The 17416-nt window shown below is 35.7% G+C and overlaps 1 protein-coding gene across 1 annotated transcript in view; it reads left to right on the forward strand.

Annotated features, from left to right (window-relative positions):
* Nucleotides 1-17416, forward strand: part of MALRD1 (MAM and LDL receptor class A domain containing 1) — a 621227-nt gene that overhangs the window by 149284 nt on the left and 454527 nt on the right. The gene's annotated exons all lie outside the window — the stretch shown is intronic.

Genomic DNA, 17416 nt, shown 5'->3' on the forward strand with positions numbered 1-17416 from the left:
AAAGAATTCTCAAGAACCTAAATTTATTTTCTTTGAGTTATATTTAGAAATAAATATATGTTAAGTCAGGCTCATCAGAGTCTCTAAGGGACCCCCATAATTATGTTTGAATTGTGAAATTTCATTAATGAATCAGTGAAATTAATAATAACCATTACTGTGCTTATACTTACAAGAAGAGTGTTAGTGCTCTGGTAACATGTAGTGGATTGTTACCAGACTTGCAAGATGGACTAGGTAAGACAGAAGTAGGATAATCAAGATTTTGTTAGAGAGGTGAAGAATCAAGTTGGAAGATGTTAAATGGAAATAATGCTATGACCTGCCAGACTGCAAACCAGTAGGGGAGAGGGGCATCATGACTTATAGTTCCTTTTATTCCCAGGCCCTATTTTCAGGCCTAGAATGTAGTTGATATTCAGTCAGTAATTATTATGATAGTGTCTGGATTTATGTTCTCAAATTTCTGGGTAACCACCAAGCATGGAAGATGGCGTGGCTAGAAAGAAAATAAGAAACTATAAGTGACTGTGATGTGGACCATTAACATACAGTTGTTTTATTTGCTTTATTGTTCACCTGGCATTGCTTTAATCCTTACTAGATTCCCCGCCTTGGACTAGATTGGATTTAGCATGAAGTAATGGGAAGTCTACTTCATCAAGGAGATATATAAGAGAAGGATAAGTGAAATAAAAATTACTGTACAAAGTGATAGTGTAAGAATCTGGTGTGAATGTTGTCCTGTGAAACACAGAGAAGGACTTACTAGTTGGGAGTTGAGAAGAGTACAGTTGGGAACTGAGTAAAGAAGAAAATGTGAAGCAGGAAATTATTACGGTAGCAGACAGAAGGCCTAGGAGAGCCACAGAATGGCCAAATTCTCAGTGATTTTAAAAGGGTTGCTATGACTTCAGTACTCGACAAGATTATTGAGTAGTGGTCAAGGGATCAGGAACTCTCTTCTAGACTCATTCTACCTCTCCCTGAGTATCTACATTTTTTCCTGCCTCAATTCACTACTTCCCTAAGCAATTACATGAGCTTGGCTTCTAAGATTTCTTACAAATCATCCCTTCTTCCTCAGCACCAACACCCCATCCACCAGTGTGATTTTCTCCAAATACTCAGTCTTTTTAATTTGAGGATTTAGTAAAGAGATATCCTCTCTTATTGCCCATATTTGAAAACTAATAATCATATCTACCATTTTTGGACTTACATATTGTGAGAGTGCACTGGATGCTGTCATATACCATTGTATTTTATCTGAGGTTGGTGCTGTTGTCACTTTACTTATGAGGAAATTGAAGTTCAGAGAGATTAACAACTAAAATCACAAATCTAGTAAATAGCAAGGATAAAATTCCACCTTGGCTTATCTGTTTCTAAAGCTCATGCTATATCTATCCATGGCAATACATATATAGAGCAGATTTCTGGAACACCATTTTAGAAGTGAAAACATCTTTTGTGCTCAAAAGACCACTTTGAGTTCCATTATAAAGAGAATATTCTCTGTGTTTACTTTTCAGTTTAAAAGAAAAAGCAAACTTCAAATTTTTCTCATCACCTTTTTTCAGCTAATCGTATACATACATTTTAGAAGCCGCTATTCATACTGCTGGTATCTGAGCCATTAATATTCTTCAAGAAAACCATTTTAGTAAGAGAAGAAAGCTTTGAGATGACATTATTTTAAAAATTTTAATTTTATTACCATCTTTAGATTTTTGTGTCTGGGTATTTTTAATGTGCATGTTTCCTTTTTAATTTTAGTTTACTACTGAAATTTTTAGTCAATTATGAAAAACATTCTCTTATTCTTGTTTTTACATGTAGTTTTGTTTATTTACTTATTTAAAATAAATTCTGTATGTTTATATAATTTTTAAAGGTATTAAATTTTTTGTTTTTATGCACTTTTAAAAGGCTACATTCTATTTATATTTATTACAAATATTGGCTGTATTCTCCATGTTGTACAATACATCCTTAAGACTATCTTACACCCAACAGTTAGTACCTCCCACTCCTCCATCCTTATATTGCCCCTCCCCCTTTCCCTGTCCCCACTGGTAGCCACTAGTTCGTTCTCTATATCTGTGAGTCAGTTTCTTTTTTGTTATCTTCACTAGTTTGCTGTATTTTTTAGATTCCGTAGATAAGTGATATCCTACAGTATTTGTCTTCCTCTGTGTGACTTATTTCACTTAGCATAAAGGCCTCAAAGTCCATACATGTTGCTGCAAATGGCAAAATTTCATTCTTTTTTATGGCTGAGTAATATTCAATTTTGTGTGTGTCTGTGTGTGTGTGTGCATGTATATACACACAAACATACTGTATATACACCACAACTTCATTCATATGTTGATGGACACTTAGGTTGTTTCCATGTCTTGGCAATTGTAAATAATGCTGCTGTGAACATTGAGGTGCATGTATCTTTTTTTTTTTAAATATCTTTATTGGAGTATAATTGCTTTACAGTGTTGTGTTAGTTTCTGCTGTATAACAAAGTGAATCAGCTATATGCATACGTATATCCCCATATCCCCTCCCTCTTGCGTCTCCCTGCCACCCTCCTTATCCCAACCCTCTAAGTGGTCGCAAAGCACTGAGCTGATCTCCCTGTGCCATGCAGCTGCTTCCCAATAGCTAGCTATTTTTTTGGTAGTGTATATATGTCAATGCTACTCTCTTACTTCGTCCCAGCTTACCCTTCCCCCTCCCCGTGTCCTCAAGTTCATTCTCTATGTCTGTGTCTTTATTCCTGTCCTGCCCCTAGGTTCATCAGAACCATTTTTTTTTTTACATTCCATATATATGTGTTAGCATACAGTATTGGTTTTTCACTATCTGACTTACTTCACTCTGTATGACAGACTCTACGTCCATCCACCTCACTACAAATAACTCAATTTTGTTTCTTTTTATGGCTGAGTAATATTCCATTGTATATACGTGCCACATCTTCTTTATCCATTCATCTGTCAATGGACACTTAGGTTGTTTCCATGTCCTGGCTATTTAACTAGTCCTGCAATGAACATTGTTGTACATGACTCTTTTTGAATTATGGTTTTCTCAGGGTATATGCCCAGTAGTGGGAGTGCTGGGTCATATGGTAGTTCTATTTTTAGTTTTTTAAGGAACCTCCATACTGTTCTTCATAGTGGCTGTATCAATTTACATTTCCACCAACAGTGCAAGAGGGTTCCCTTTTCTCCACACCCTCTCCAGCGTTTATTGTTTGTAGATTTTTTGATGATGGCCACTCTGACCAGTGTGAGGTGATACCTCACTGTAGATTTGATTTGCATTTCTCTAATGATTAGTGATGTTTAGCATCTTTTCATGTGTTTGTTGGCAATCTGTATATCCTCTTTGGAGAAATGTCTATTTAGGTCTTCTGTCCATTTTTGGATTGGGTTGTTTGTTTTTTTGATATTGAACTGCATGAGCTGCTTATATATTTTGAAGATTAATCATTTGTCAGTTGCTTTGTCTGAAAATATTTTCTCCCATTCTGAGGGTTGTTTTTTCGTCTTCTTTATGGTTTCCTTTGCTGTGCAAAACTTTGAAGTTTCATTAGGTCCCATTTGTTTATTTTTGTTTTTATTTCCATTTCTCTAGGAGGTGGGTCAAAAAGGATCTTGCTGTGATTTATGTCATAGAGTGTTCTGCCTAAGTTTTCCTCTAAGATTTTTATAGTGCCTGACCTTAATTTAGGTCTCTAACCCATTTTGAGTTTATTGTTGTGTGTGGTGTTAGGGAGTGTTCTAATTTCATTCTTTTACATGTACCTGTCCAGTTCTCCCAGCACCACTTATTGAAGGGGCTGTCTTTTCTCCATTGTATATTCTTGCCTCCTTTATCAAAGATAAGGTGACCGTAGGTGAGTGGGTTTCTCTCTGGGTTTTCTATCCTGTTCCATTGATCTATATTTCTGTTTTTGTGCCAGTACCATACTGTCTTGATTACTGTAGCTTTATAGTATAGTCTGAAGTCCAGGAGACTGATTCCTCCAGCTCTGTTTCTCTTTCTCAAGATTGTTTTGGCTATTCGGGGTCTTTTGTGTTTCCAGACAAATTGTGCAATTTTTTGTTCTAGTTCTGTGAAAAATGCCATTGGTAGTTTGATAGGGATTGCAGTGAATCTGTAGATTGCTTTGGGTAGTATAGTCATTTTCACAATGTTGATTCTTCCAGTCCAAGAACATGGAATATCTCTCATCTGTTTGTATCATCTTTAATTTCTTTCATCAGTGTCTTATAGTTTTCTGAATACTGGTCTTTTGTTTCCTTAGGTGGGTTTATTCCTAGGTATTTTATTCTTTTTGTTGCAGTGGTAAATGGGAGCGTTTACTTAATTTCTCTTTCAGATTTTTCATCATTAGTGTATAGGAATGCAAGAGATTTCTGTGCATTAATTTTGTATCCTGCTACTCTACCAGATTCATTGATTAGCTCTAGTACTTTTCTGGTAGCATCCTTAGGATTCTCTATGTATAGTATCATGTCATCTGCAAACAATGACAGTTTTCCTTCTTTTCCCATTTGGATTCCTTTTATTTCTTTTTCTTCTCTGATTGCTGTGGCTAAAACTTCCAAAACTATGTTGAATAATAGTAGTGAGAGTGGGCAACCTTGTCTTGTTCCTGATCTTAGAGGAAATGGTTTCAGTTTTTCACCACTGAGAACGATGTTGGCTGTGGGTTTGTCATATATAGCCTTTATTATGTTGAGGTAGGTTCCCTCTATGCCTACTTTCTAGAGAGTTTTTATCATAAGTGGGTGTTGAATTTTGTCAAAAGTTTTTTCTGCATCTATTGAGATTATTATATGGCTTTTATCCTTCAATTTGTTAATATGGTGTATCACATTGATTGATTTGAGTATATTGAAGAATCCTTGCATTCCTGGGATAAACCCCACTTGATCATGGTGTATGATCTTTTTAATGTGCTGTTGGATTCTGTTTGCTAGTATTTTGTTGAGGATTTTGCATCTATGTTCATCAGAGATATTGGCCTGTAGTTTTCTTTTTTTGTGACATCTTTGTCTTGTTTTGGTATCAGGGTGATGGTGGCCTCGTAGAATGAGTTTGGGAGAGTTCCTCTCTCTGCTATATTTTGGAAGAGTTTGAGAAGGATAGGTGTTAGCTCTTCTCTAAATGTTTGATAGAATTCGCCTGTAAAGCCATCTGGTCCTGGGCTTTTGTTTGTTGGAAGATTTTTAATCACAGTTTCAATTTTACTGCTTGTGATTGGTCTGTTTATATTTTCTGTTTCTTCCTGGTTCAGCCTCGGAAGGCTGTGCTTTTCTAAGAATTTGTCCATTTCTTCCAGGTTGTCCATTTTATTGGCATATAGTGGCTTGTAGTAATCTCTCATGATCCTTTGTATTTCTGCAGTGTCAGTTGTTACTTCTCCTTTTTTATTTCTAATTCTGTTGATTTGAGTCTTCTCCCTTTTTGTCTCTATGAGTCTGGCTAATGGTTTATCAATTTTGTTTATCTTCTCAAAGAAGTAGCTTTTAGTTTTATTGATCTTTGTTATCATTCCCTTCATTTCTTTTTCATTTATTTCTGATCTGATCTTTATGATTTCTTTCCTTCTGCTAACTTTGGGTTTTTTTGGTTCTTCTTTCTCTAATTGCTTTAGGTGTAAGTTTAGGTTGTTTATTTGAGATTTTTCTTTTTACTTGAGGTAGGATTGTATTGCATTAAACTTCCCTCTGAGAACTGCTTTTGCTGCATCCCATAGATTTTGGGCCATTGTGTTTTCATTGTCATATGTTTCTAGGTATTTTTTGATTTCCTCTTTGATTTCTTCAGTGATCTCTCGGTTATTTAGTAGCGTATTGTTTAGCCTCCATGTGTTTGTATTTTTCACAGACTTTTTCCTGTAATTGATATCTAGTCTTATAGTGTTGTGGTCGGAAAAGATACTTGATACCATTTCAGTTTTCTTAAATTTACCAAGGCTTGTTTTGTGACCCAAGATTTGGTCTATCCTGGAGAATGTTCCGTGTGCACTTGAGAAGAAAGTGTATTCTGTTGTTTTTGGATGAAATGTCCTGTAATTATTGATTAAGTCCATGTTGTTTAATGTATCATTTAAAGCTTGTGTTTCCTCATTTATTTTCATTTGGGATGATCTGTCTTTTGGTGAAAGTGGGGTGTTAAAATCCCCTGCCATATCTATGTTACTGTTGATTTCCTCTTTTATGGCTGTTAGCATTTGTCTTATGTATTGAGGTCCTCCTATGTGGGGTACATAAATATTTACAATTGTTATACCTTTTTCTTGTGTTGATCCCTTGATCATTATGTAGTGTCCTTCTTTGTCTCTTGTAAAGTCTATTTTCTCTGATATGAGAATTTCTACTCCAGCTTTCTTTTGATTTCCATTTGCATGGAATATGGTTAGAGCATTTAATCCATTTACATTTAAGGTAATTATCGATATGTATGTTCCTTTTACCATTTTCTTAATTGTTTTGTGTTTGTTTTTGTAGGTCTTTTCCTTCTCTTGTGTTTCCTGCCTAGAAAAGTTCCTTTAGCTTTTGTTGTAAGGCTGGTTTGGTGGCGCTGAATTATCTTAGCTTTTGCTTGTCTGTAAAGATTTTAATTTCTCCGTCGAATCTAAATGAGATCCTTGCTGGTAGAATTACCTTGATTGTAGGTTTTTCCCTTTCATCACTTTAAATGTGTCCTGCCACTCCCTTCTGGCTTGCAGAGTTTCTGCTGAAAGATCAGCTGTTAACCTTATGGGGATTCCCTTGTATGTTAATTGTTGCTTTTCCCATGCTGCTTTTAATATTTTTTCTTTGTATTTAATTTTTGATAGTTTGATTAATATGTGTCTCAGCGTGTTTCTCTTTGGGTTTATTCTGTGTGGTATTCTCTGTGCTTCCTGGATTTGATTGACTATTTACTTTCCCATGTTAGGGAAGTTTTTGACTATAATTTCTTCATATATTTTCTCAGACCCTTTCTTTTTCTCTTCTTCTTCTGGGACCCCTATAATTCGATTGTTGGTGCGTTTAATGTTGTCCTAGAAATCGCTGAAACTGTCCTCAATACTTTTCATTCTTTTTTCTTTATTCTGCTCCTTGGCAGTTATTTCCACCATTTTATCTTCCAGTGCACTTATCCGTTCTTCTGCCTCAGTTATTCTCTTACTGACTCCTTCTAGAGTATTTTTAATTTCAGTAATTGTATTGTTCATCACTGTTTGTTTGTTCTTTATTTCTTCTAGATTCTTGTTAAATATTTCTTATATTTTCTCCATTCTGTTTCCAAGATTTTGGATTATCTTTACCCTCATTACTGTGAATTCTTTTTCAGGTAGGTTGCCTATGTCATCTTCATTTATTTGGTCTTGTAGGTTTTTGCCTTGCTTCTTTGTCTGTAACAAATTTTTTTGTCATTTCATTTTTTATTTTTTTGATGGTGGTCTGTATTCCTGTCTTACTGGTTGTTTGGCCTGAGATGTCCAGCAATGGAGTTTGCAGACGGTCGGATAGAGCTGGGTCTTTGTGCTGAGATGAAGACCTCTGGGAGGCCTCACTCCTATTGATATTCCCTGGGGTCTGAGGTTCTCTGTTAGTCCAGCAGTTTGGACTCGGAGCTCCCACCTCAGGAGCTTGGGCCTTACCTCCAGCCTGGGAACCAAGATCCCGCAGCCGGTCACTGGGGGTTCCTCCCATCCCCTTAGGTGTCTGTGGTCCCCCACCGGTGCCTGGTAGGTGCCCTAGTTGTGAGGAGACGTGAATTCTGTGTCCTCCTAGTGCGCTGTCTTGACTCCACCTCATTCTCTTATTCTTAACTCTCTTTAAAACTTGAGCAAGGTTAAGAGAATCTTAGATTAGGATAACCATGTGTTAGACTAGCTCTGCCTTAAGTAATAATTCAAGAATATCACAAGGCCTTCCCAGTTCAGAAATATAAATGAAGAGAACTCCCTACCTTTTGCTGAATAAGAGCAGAGATTCTGCTTCGTCACATTTACGTGGAAAAATGTCCAGTAACCTCTTGTTTTGTGCCTGCTACCACAGAACAAGAATAAACCATGGCACAGGCATGTAATAAACTCATTATGTTCATCTCCCTAACCTGAACTTTCTAGGAACAATTTTTGAGATAATAATCACCTTAAATGTATACTGCAGTAATATAAATGAACAGAAAATACTGTTTGTAAAAGGTCGTACTATTCTTTGCCTAAGATAGGCAGAAATAAATGAATTTTGTTAAATGGTTAATTTTTTTTCTATCCTGTTAGATTTTTATTTATATCTTCTTTGTGTAGTTAATATATTTCTTTCCTCTGACTAATGTTCTGTACTTTTTGGGAAGAGCCCAATTATCTGTGGAGTTAATAAGCTCAGATTATTTCATTAAAATTCATAGGGATCTTTCAGTACCCAAGATATCCTGTTCTTCAGTCACTTCTGAGTCACTTATATTATTATTTTATCCATTTTTAAGATGCAAGTCAAGTCCAGTTTTATTAGTATTTTCCTATCTGTATCACTTCTTAATGATGCCTTTTTATTCCTTGATTTTGTATGCTTATCTTGTAAGTTATTTTATTCCTACATCCCATTTCCTTGTTAAAATTATGATTTTTATTATGTGGTGGAAAACTATCGGCTTTTCAGTATTCATTGTGGGACTGAGTGCATTTTTAAGGATTTCTCATCCTCATGGATAAATGAATTAGTACCTCTTGGAGCTCTAGCTTTGGGAGAGACCTCAAATTGAAAAACGTATTGTCATTAATAATTCACTGACTTTAAAAGAATCCTAAAGTGCTCAAATTTAGCTTTTTCTGGCTCTTCCAACTTTTTCCACTCTTTTCCTTTCCCAAACAAAAATGAAAGACCATTTATAACTAAGTTTGACTACGTATCCATTTTGACTTAATATCTTATGAATGTATTTAATAGTAATTACTGTTTTGGATATAGAGAACCCATTATAACACCTGTTAATAAAATATTTTAGAATCTATATAAATACAAAAATTTATTAAGTTTAACTATTAACATAATATACACAAAGTAGAGTGGAAAGTTACTAAGTGAATATTTTGTATTATGTATTTGTGTATCACATATAGGTCAATTTGCACCTTATATACACATCTAGACACACATATATATTTTCTTCTTTATTTCATAATAAACAATTTGACATCAGGAAAAATAACTTTTCCCCATTCCACAATATTATATAATTCTACCAGAGCATTATGCACCCATAATTACTCCACAAATATTTTAATACAGTAGTCCCTCTTTATCAGCAGTTTCACTTTCTGTGGTTTCAGTTACCTGTGGTCAACTGCGGTCTGAAAGTATTAAATGGATAATTCCAGAAATAAACAATTCGTAAGTTTTGAATTGCACACCATTCTGAGCAGCATGATGAAATTTCCCACTGTCCTGCTCTGTCCTGCCATGGACGTGAACCATCCCTTTGTTCACTGTATTCCACCCTTTAGTCACTTAGTATCATCTCAGTTATCTGGTCAACTGTCATGGTATTACGGTGCTTTTGTTCAACTAACTGTTATTTGAATTAATGATGGCCCCAAAACACAAGAGTAGTACTTCTGGCAATCTGGATTATGCCAAAGAGAAGCTGTAAAGTGTTTCCTTTAAGTGAAAAGGTGAAAGTTCTTGACTTAATAAGGAAAGAAAAAAAGTGTATGCAAATATGCTAAGATCTACAGTAAGAATGAATCTTTTATCTGCGAAATTGTGAAGAAGGAAAAAAATTAGTTCTAGTTTACCGTTGCATCTCAAACTACAAAAGTCATGGCCACAATGCATGATAAGTGCTTAGCTAAGATGGAAAGGCGTTAAATTTGTACAGGAAGATATGTTGAGAGAGAGACCATATTCACATAACTTTATTACAGTATATTGTTATAATTCTTCTATATAGTTATTATTCTTACTGTGCCTAACTGATAAACTTTATCTTCGGTGTGTATGTGTAGCACAAAACTTAGTAAATATATGTAGGGTTTGATACTCTCTGCTGGTTTCAGGCAACCACTGGGGGTCTTGGAACATATCCCCCATGGATAAGGGGGGACTACTGTATATACTATTATTATATAAAATTTGTTCTAAAGTACTATTTTAAAAAATGGAAATTAAAAATGCTAGAACATCTATTTCCAGTTATGGTGGATTGAGTAATTCGGGACACCCTCTAACTGAGAACAACTAGAAAATCTAAACAAAATGATTTTTAAAAATCTACTTGAATTCACTGAAGATGTAAAAAGGAAGGGACAAATTAAGTGACCAAGTAAGAATAAAGACCTTGATATCTGAACCTGGTATTTAACACCACTTTCATACGCCAACATGGAACAAGTAGTTGGGAATCTGAGTATAGCACTTTGGAAATCTTATAGCACTTTGGAAATTGGAGTCCAGGCTTAGAATAAATATGGATTGGTATACTCCACAGAATTTTATCTGTAATGCCTAAAAGTCTGCATCCAAGAGGTCTGTGTGATCTGCAAGTTATTGTTCCTCACAGGGCCTCAAACCCAGCCCCAAATACTCTCAATCCCCGAAGTTAGTTTGATGTAATCCTCAAGTATTATTTACTCTATGTGCCTGCAGAAACAAACATAAATCTTACTGAAGGGCGATAACATCTTAGGCCCCAAATTATTTTACTTTTTGTTATATACATTGTCAAGCACTTAGACACAAAGGAGATGAGGCCACAGGAAAGAAAATAAAGTACAACAGTTAAAACTGAAACCAAAGAAAAAGCCCTCCAGGTAAAGCAGTTATATCCTTCATCCCCTCATGCACTCACTTCCTTTCTTACGTAGTTTAAACTCCATGGTCTAATCTTGTAATGACTGCCATACACTGACCTTTAACTGCCTTGGTGTCTTCTGGTATATCATAGTCACTAAAGCACAAACTGTTTAAATGTGGCTCTCAACCCTCTCAGAGCCAGAATCTGCATAGCGGAATGTGGCTGGAGAAGAAAAAACAGTGTTATCTGTTCTCACTTTAAATAGATGTTCACAACCCTAGATGGAATCTCGTACTCCCTAGGAATCACATTATGCTTCCCCACTCCGTTCCCTCTGCCCCCTCCCCCTCTTCTCAATGAATAACATTTTTCTCCCTGTCTTCTCCAACATCTGTCTTACTTCCCTTTCCCTAGCTTGAGCTGATGCTTTTACAGCCTATTTCACTGAGAAAATAGGAACACACGGAAAAGGACTTTCATGAGCTCCAGTATCCCTTCTACCCACTTTAAACTCTTTTGTCCTTTACTCTGAATAACATGCTCTTTCTAATGGTCAACTCTTTCTCTTGTAAGTAGAATCCATCTCTGTTTGCCTGTTCAACAACCTTGCTCCAGCGATTTTCCCTGTCTACCAGATCTTTTCTTCAGCATAAAAACATGTTTTTATTTCCCATGACTTAAAATCTTCTCTTGATCCCACTTCCTCCTCAGCTATCACATCATTTTTTCCCCTTTACAAAGTATAAACCTCAAAAGAATTAATTGTATTTTACTGTCTTCAACTTTTCTGATTTCTTTTTATCAATGGGGGCCTTGCTGTCACTATTCAAAATAAACTATTCTCATCAAAATTAGCAGTGATCTAGATTCAGTGGTCTATTCTCATTGTTCACCTGACCCATCAACAGCACTTGACAGAGATAATATTACCTGCTTCCTTAAAACACTTACTTGCCTTGGATTCCATGACACTAGGAACCACTCTTCTGATTTTTCTCCTATGTTTATGCTTTATTCTTGCCACTCTGATTATTTTCTGATTTATATCTCCAGCCTGGACTTCTGATCTGAACTCCAGACCTGTATATCCAGCTGTCTACTTGACATGATCTCTTGAATACCTAATAGGAATCTCAACTCTAGTACTTCTGAAACTATAGAATTTCCTCTTCCTCTACTTCCCCCCAAACCTACTTATTCACAGTCTTCTCCACTTCATAAAATGGTACCTCCATTGTTTCAGGTCAAAGACTTTGAGATCATATTGATTCATTTCTCTTTCTCACACTCCATATCTGATGTCAGTTAATCCTATCATGTCTACCTTCAAAATACATCCAGAACGCCTCACGCATCCTTATTTTCATTGCAACCACTCTGGCCCAGACCATTGTCAGGTCTGGATTTTTGTGCTATCTTCCTGCTTCTTTTCTTGCCCACCCCACCCACTCTGTCTTCTCTGAATACAGCAGCCACAGTGATCAGGTTAAGTCAGATTTTGTCACTTCTCCCCTTAAAACATCTCAATTTTTCTGCAATCTGACTCAAAATTAAAGCCAAAAAATTAAAGTAACCTCTCTGATTTTATCTCCATGAGGACAGATTTTTCTTTTCTGGTTTCTTCCGCTCCGCCCCCCCCCCCCCGCCCCCCGCTGCTTTTTTTCACTTCTGTGTTCTTAGGCTGTATACCTGTGCCAAACATATAGCATGTACTCAGTAAATGTTTGTCAGATGAATGAAGAATGAATGAATGAGTACATGGTAGTTATTATGCTATTACAATTGCCTATTTGCTTATAAATTTCCCATGCTAGATTTTAAGCTACCTAATGGTGGGTACTATACATATAAAGTTTAATGTAGTTTGTGTTGACAACTGTGAAGGGTCTGAAACTTTACCCTAGTTATAAGCTAACAAGTTATCTGCCATAGTTTTATGGATGTCAGGAAGGGTGAGACTCCTGGGTCAGAGGCAAAGGACTTTATTACTAATAGTATAACAAACAGCATAATAAGCATCATGTTTGCCTTGTTTCCTCTTGCTTTCTGAGTCCCAGGGCAACACAGAGGGGCCCAGGTGGTTGTACATATAAAGTGGGTTGGCATTACAGTTAAGAAAGCCTGAGCTTATGGAATCCAAATCTTTTATAGTGGGATTCAAACAATTTTGTCTGACCTTTGCTTTAGAGGGAAACATTATCTTTATTATATTATATTGGGTAAGAACTTGCCCTCTGGTAGACAGAATCACTGTCTCTATTCTTCATGATTATTTGCTGTTTAAAAATCCTTGAAAAGATGTTTGGAACAAATAGACAGTTAATGACTCAGCTTATAACACATGCAGAAATATGAGAGACCTATGGGGAATTGTCTTCCAACAGTGTCTTTATTGGTCAGATCACAGGAGACCCTGAAAATCATATGTAGAATAATGTAATTAATCATTCTTATTTCAAATGCAGTAATTTTGAATGCCAAATGTTATTTACTTATTTATGCTTTAGTATTCTTTAAAATATTTCATTATTGCTATTTATTTTTATAGACTTTTTAAATTTCATGGTACTTTTGCAAATATTCCCTTACTATTATATGTTTTAAATAACTAATGAATATTAACTATTGATGAAGTCTAGAGTTCAGTTACTTCAACCTTATCATAATTCCAAACATATGACCATTTGAATGAATGGAAAAGCCTGAAGCTCAAAGCAATATAATTAGTAGAGAACATGTTTTAAAATAGGATATATAGTATTAATGCATTTGACGTTTGTAGTAACCTCTGCTTAATCAAACAAAGTACAACCTCAGTGAACTGAAGCCAACATACTGGAATACTTAATTAACTTTTGTCCTTCATGGAACTTTTAGGAAGGTCAAAAGGCTAGAGAAAAAAAAAAAGCTTAAAATAAACAGGGAGAGCCAATCTAGTGGACTTATTATATAGTTTAGAATCTGCTTCCAGAGCATGTCCGGTGGTTATGCATGTTTAGATTTTATATGATCTTGCATTAAAAACACATAGTACGTGCCTGGCATATAAGAATTGTCCAAAAATTGTTAGATATAATTATTATTACTTTTTAAACTACTAGAAACAGTATAATTTTTTTAAGAGCACAGGCTTTGACATCAAAGGTCTGGGAAGGAATTGTGTCAGCAATAATGAGCCCTGAGAAATTATATGTTACTCTTCTTTCAGCCTTATGTTTCCCAGCTCTAAAATGGGGACAATATTCGTATGTATATTTCCGGAGGAATAAGTAAGATAACATACGTATTGAATGCATGTCTTCCACACTGCATTTGTGCCTTTGCTGGTTCTCTGTAATCCACAGTGATAGGCTCCAGTTTTCTAACTTTTTACAATTACCACCTGCATGTTTAGCCATTTTTTTCCCCCTAAACTTGGGCATCTTTTGCCTGTGTGGCTAAGACCAAAGGGAGTTTGAAGTTTAACCACTTGATGTGTCAGGACATATTTCCGCCTATAAATTTTGTGTTTTCTTTAGAGCACTTATATTAATTAGTAGTTAACTATTAAGACTTTTTAAGAGTAGTTTCAGGTTCACAGAAAAATTGAGAAAAATGCACCAAGTTTTCTCATATACCCCACACCCCCAGGCATCCATAGCCTCCTCCATTATCAACATCTCCCACCAGACTGGGACATTTGTTTACAATTGACAAACCTACACTGATACATCATAATCACTCAAAGTCAATTGTTTACATTAGGGTCCACCCTTGGTGTTGTACTTTCTATAGGTTTGGACAAATGTATAATGACAACTATCATTATGGCATTGTATAGAGTCTTTTCACATAAAAAATCCTTTGTGCTCCACCTCTTCCTCCTTCCCCTCACCCTCAGCTGCTGGCAACCACTGACTTTTTTATTATCTTTATAGCTTTGTGTTTTCCATAATTTCAAATAGTTGGAATCATACAGTATGTAGCCTTTTTAGATTGGCCACTTAGTAATATGCATTTAAGGTTGCTCCATGTCTTTTCATGGCTTGATAGCTCACTTCTTTTTAACACTGAATAATATTTCAGTGTCTGGATGTACCACAGTTTATTCATCCATTCACCAACGAAGGACATCTTTGTTGCTTCCAAGTTTTGTCAATTGTGAATAAGGCGGCTATAAACATCTGTGTGCAGAGTTTTCAACTCCTTTGGGTGAATACCAATAAGTACTCTTCTATACATTTTTAAGTCTTTATGTGAGGCCCAAATTGTCAGCCAGATTTCACCTTTGTATACTTCATGTTTATTCCTTACACATGAACCTCGGTAGGAGTCATCCCAAGCCATCAAAGAAGTTCTAAAACAGTGAATCTGAAATGAGACAGCATCTGATTCTGTTGTTTCCCCCACCACAAGTTTTCTTGGCTCCTACAGAAATTCATCTTCTTTTCCCTCAGTGAAAAGCTCTAAAAATGGCAGGGATAGTGTAGGGTGATGGACCTATTTGTTAGTCTACCAAATACCCCCTAGCACCCTTTCCCCAGGGACAGAGACTATAATTATACTGACATAACTAGTAGAAGCCACAGGGTAATATTACTCAAAAAATTCAAAGCTGCTAGAGTTACTAGCCTTTCTATCGATAGCCATAGAATAGACAAGCATAATTTTTGGAAATTCTGTGTCAGTAGACAACCTGTTTTGAATGTAACAGCCCCTAGCACAAAGCTCGGTGCACGATAAACCTCGAATAAATGATAACTGCAGTTGTTATTGCAAAATGTCGATTCTGATGATGATGATGATAATTGAGAAAGTCCATAATGTTGCTCTAGAAAACAGCGAAAAATCCTTCAACCTCAATTACTAAAACTTACCCAGGGTATTGTATTTCTAAGTAAAAGATTACATATTTTTCAAAAAACTGTTCTAATGAGGTGTATATTTGATTCCTGGCTAACAAGAAGGTTAATTTCGTCTGATTATTACATCTCTGATTAATCAAGGTGAGGTTTTAATGTGTAGAGAAATCTAAATATATAGGAACAAAGTATACTAGAAAGGCACATTTGAATTTTAACAGCATAATCATCCCTTAAAAATCACTATCATTGGCTTCCCTGGTGTCGCAGTGGTTGAGAATCTGCCTGCCAACGCAGGGGACACGGGTTCGAGCCCTGGTCTGGGAAGATCCCACATGCCGCGGAGCTACTGGGTCCGTGCGCCACAACTACTGAGCCTGCGCATCTGGAGCCTGTGCTCCACAACAAGAGAGGCCGCGATAGTGAGAGGCCCGCGCACCGCGATGAAGAGTGGCCCCCGCTTGCCGCAACTAGAGAAAGCCCTCGCACAGAAACGAAGACCCAACACAGCCAAAAATTAAAAAACAAAACAAACAAACAAAAAAAAACCCCATTAAAACATGCTTGTTTAAAAAAAAAAAAAAAATCACTATCATTGAAGAGCCTTATCTAAGAGAACTACAGAATTGCTGCAATAGTTTCTTAAATTTTACTACTATTTGAATATTCATTTATTTCCACAGCAATATCTCCTGAGATAGCAGATGATAAGTTTCCCTTTCCAGGGATCTATGTGGGATAGATATATAGTAGCAATAACTTGTTTTCTTTCTCTATTTGCATAACAAAAACTGCGGGATCCTATTTTTTGGGATTATCTGAAATAGGAATCAAAAGTATTTGCTTTCCCTGGGATTGAAATAGCATCTACATACTGGAATCTATATATATTTATGGGTTATTTATATTTATAGAGATGGCTGTTGAAAATACGAAGAGTTAAATATTCTTAGCATTTATCCCTAACTTGTCTTATCATTATTGTTTTTCACTTTTGAGTAGCATTTAATTTTGCTTCACCACAGATTTCTAAACTTGAGAAATCTTTATTCTAGGTATAGCAGTAGTCTCTCCATTTTGCTGATTTCTATTTGTCTCTATTGAAATATAGTTATCTCTTGCTTATTAAAGTTGATGCAACATTCTTAAAGTATTTATTTTAAAATGTATTCATGCATTCTCATTGACTTTTGGTAAAATTTGAAAGTATTCTGCTGGCCATATTTTGGACCAGGAGACCTGATAGAAAACAAATATTTTTTGAGATCACATATTTCGTAGAAACTTAAAAAAAATCAATAGTGATTATGATGTTACTACTCAACTCACATTCCTCCCCACGTGGAAGGAAGCATTTTCAAAATTAAGCATGATTTATCATTAGGTAAAAATGCCTTTACAATTTAACTTTTTTTAATCTCACTGAGTGATTTACTTTATACTTTTATCTTCTAAATTTATTGTTTACTTCCTAAGTTATTTTTTTAAGGGAAAATCTATATAGTTTATTACTATATCCTTGGATAAAAATATCCAATGGCCAAGGATCCCAGTGTAGTAATCATCAATGGGGGTAAATCTTATTTTGCACTGGAGTCTGTAGTAACACCTGAATATCCACAGTAAGCAAATTCAGATTATGCCTTTTTGGTTCATCCCTTTTCCAATCTAATGACAATTAAAAGTTATTGTCAACAGTTGAAGAAAGAATATTAGACTAGGAGTTAGAATATTTGGATTTCAATCAGCCTCTACAACTTTCTAACTAT

The sequence above is a fragment of the Balaenoptera physalus genome, assembly GCF_965194825.1.
Source record: "Balaenoptera physalus genome assembly, chromosome: 2".
In the NCBI taxonomy this organism is placed as follows: Eukaryota; Metazoa; Chordata; class Mammalia; order Artiodactyla; family Balaenopteridae; genus Balaenoptera; species Balaenoptera physalus.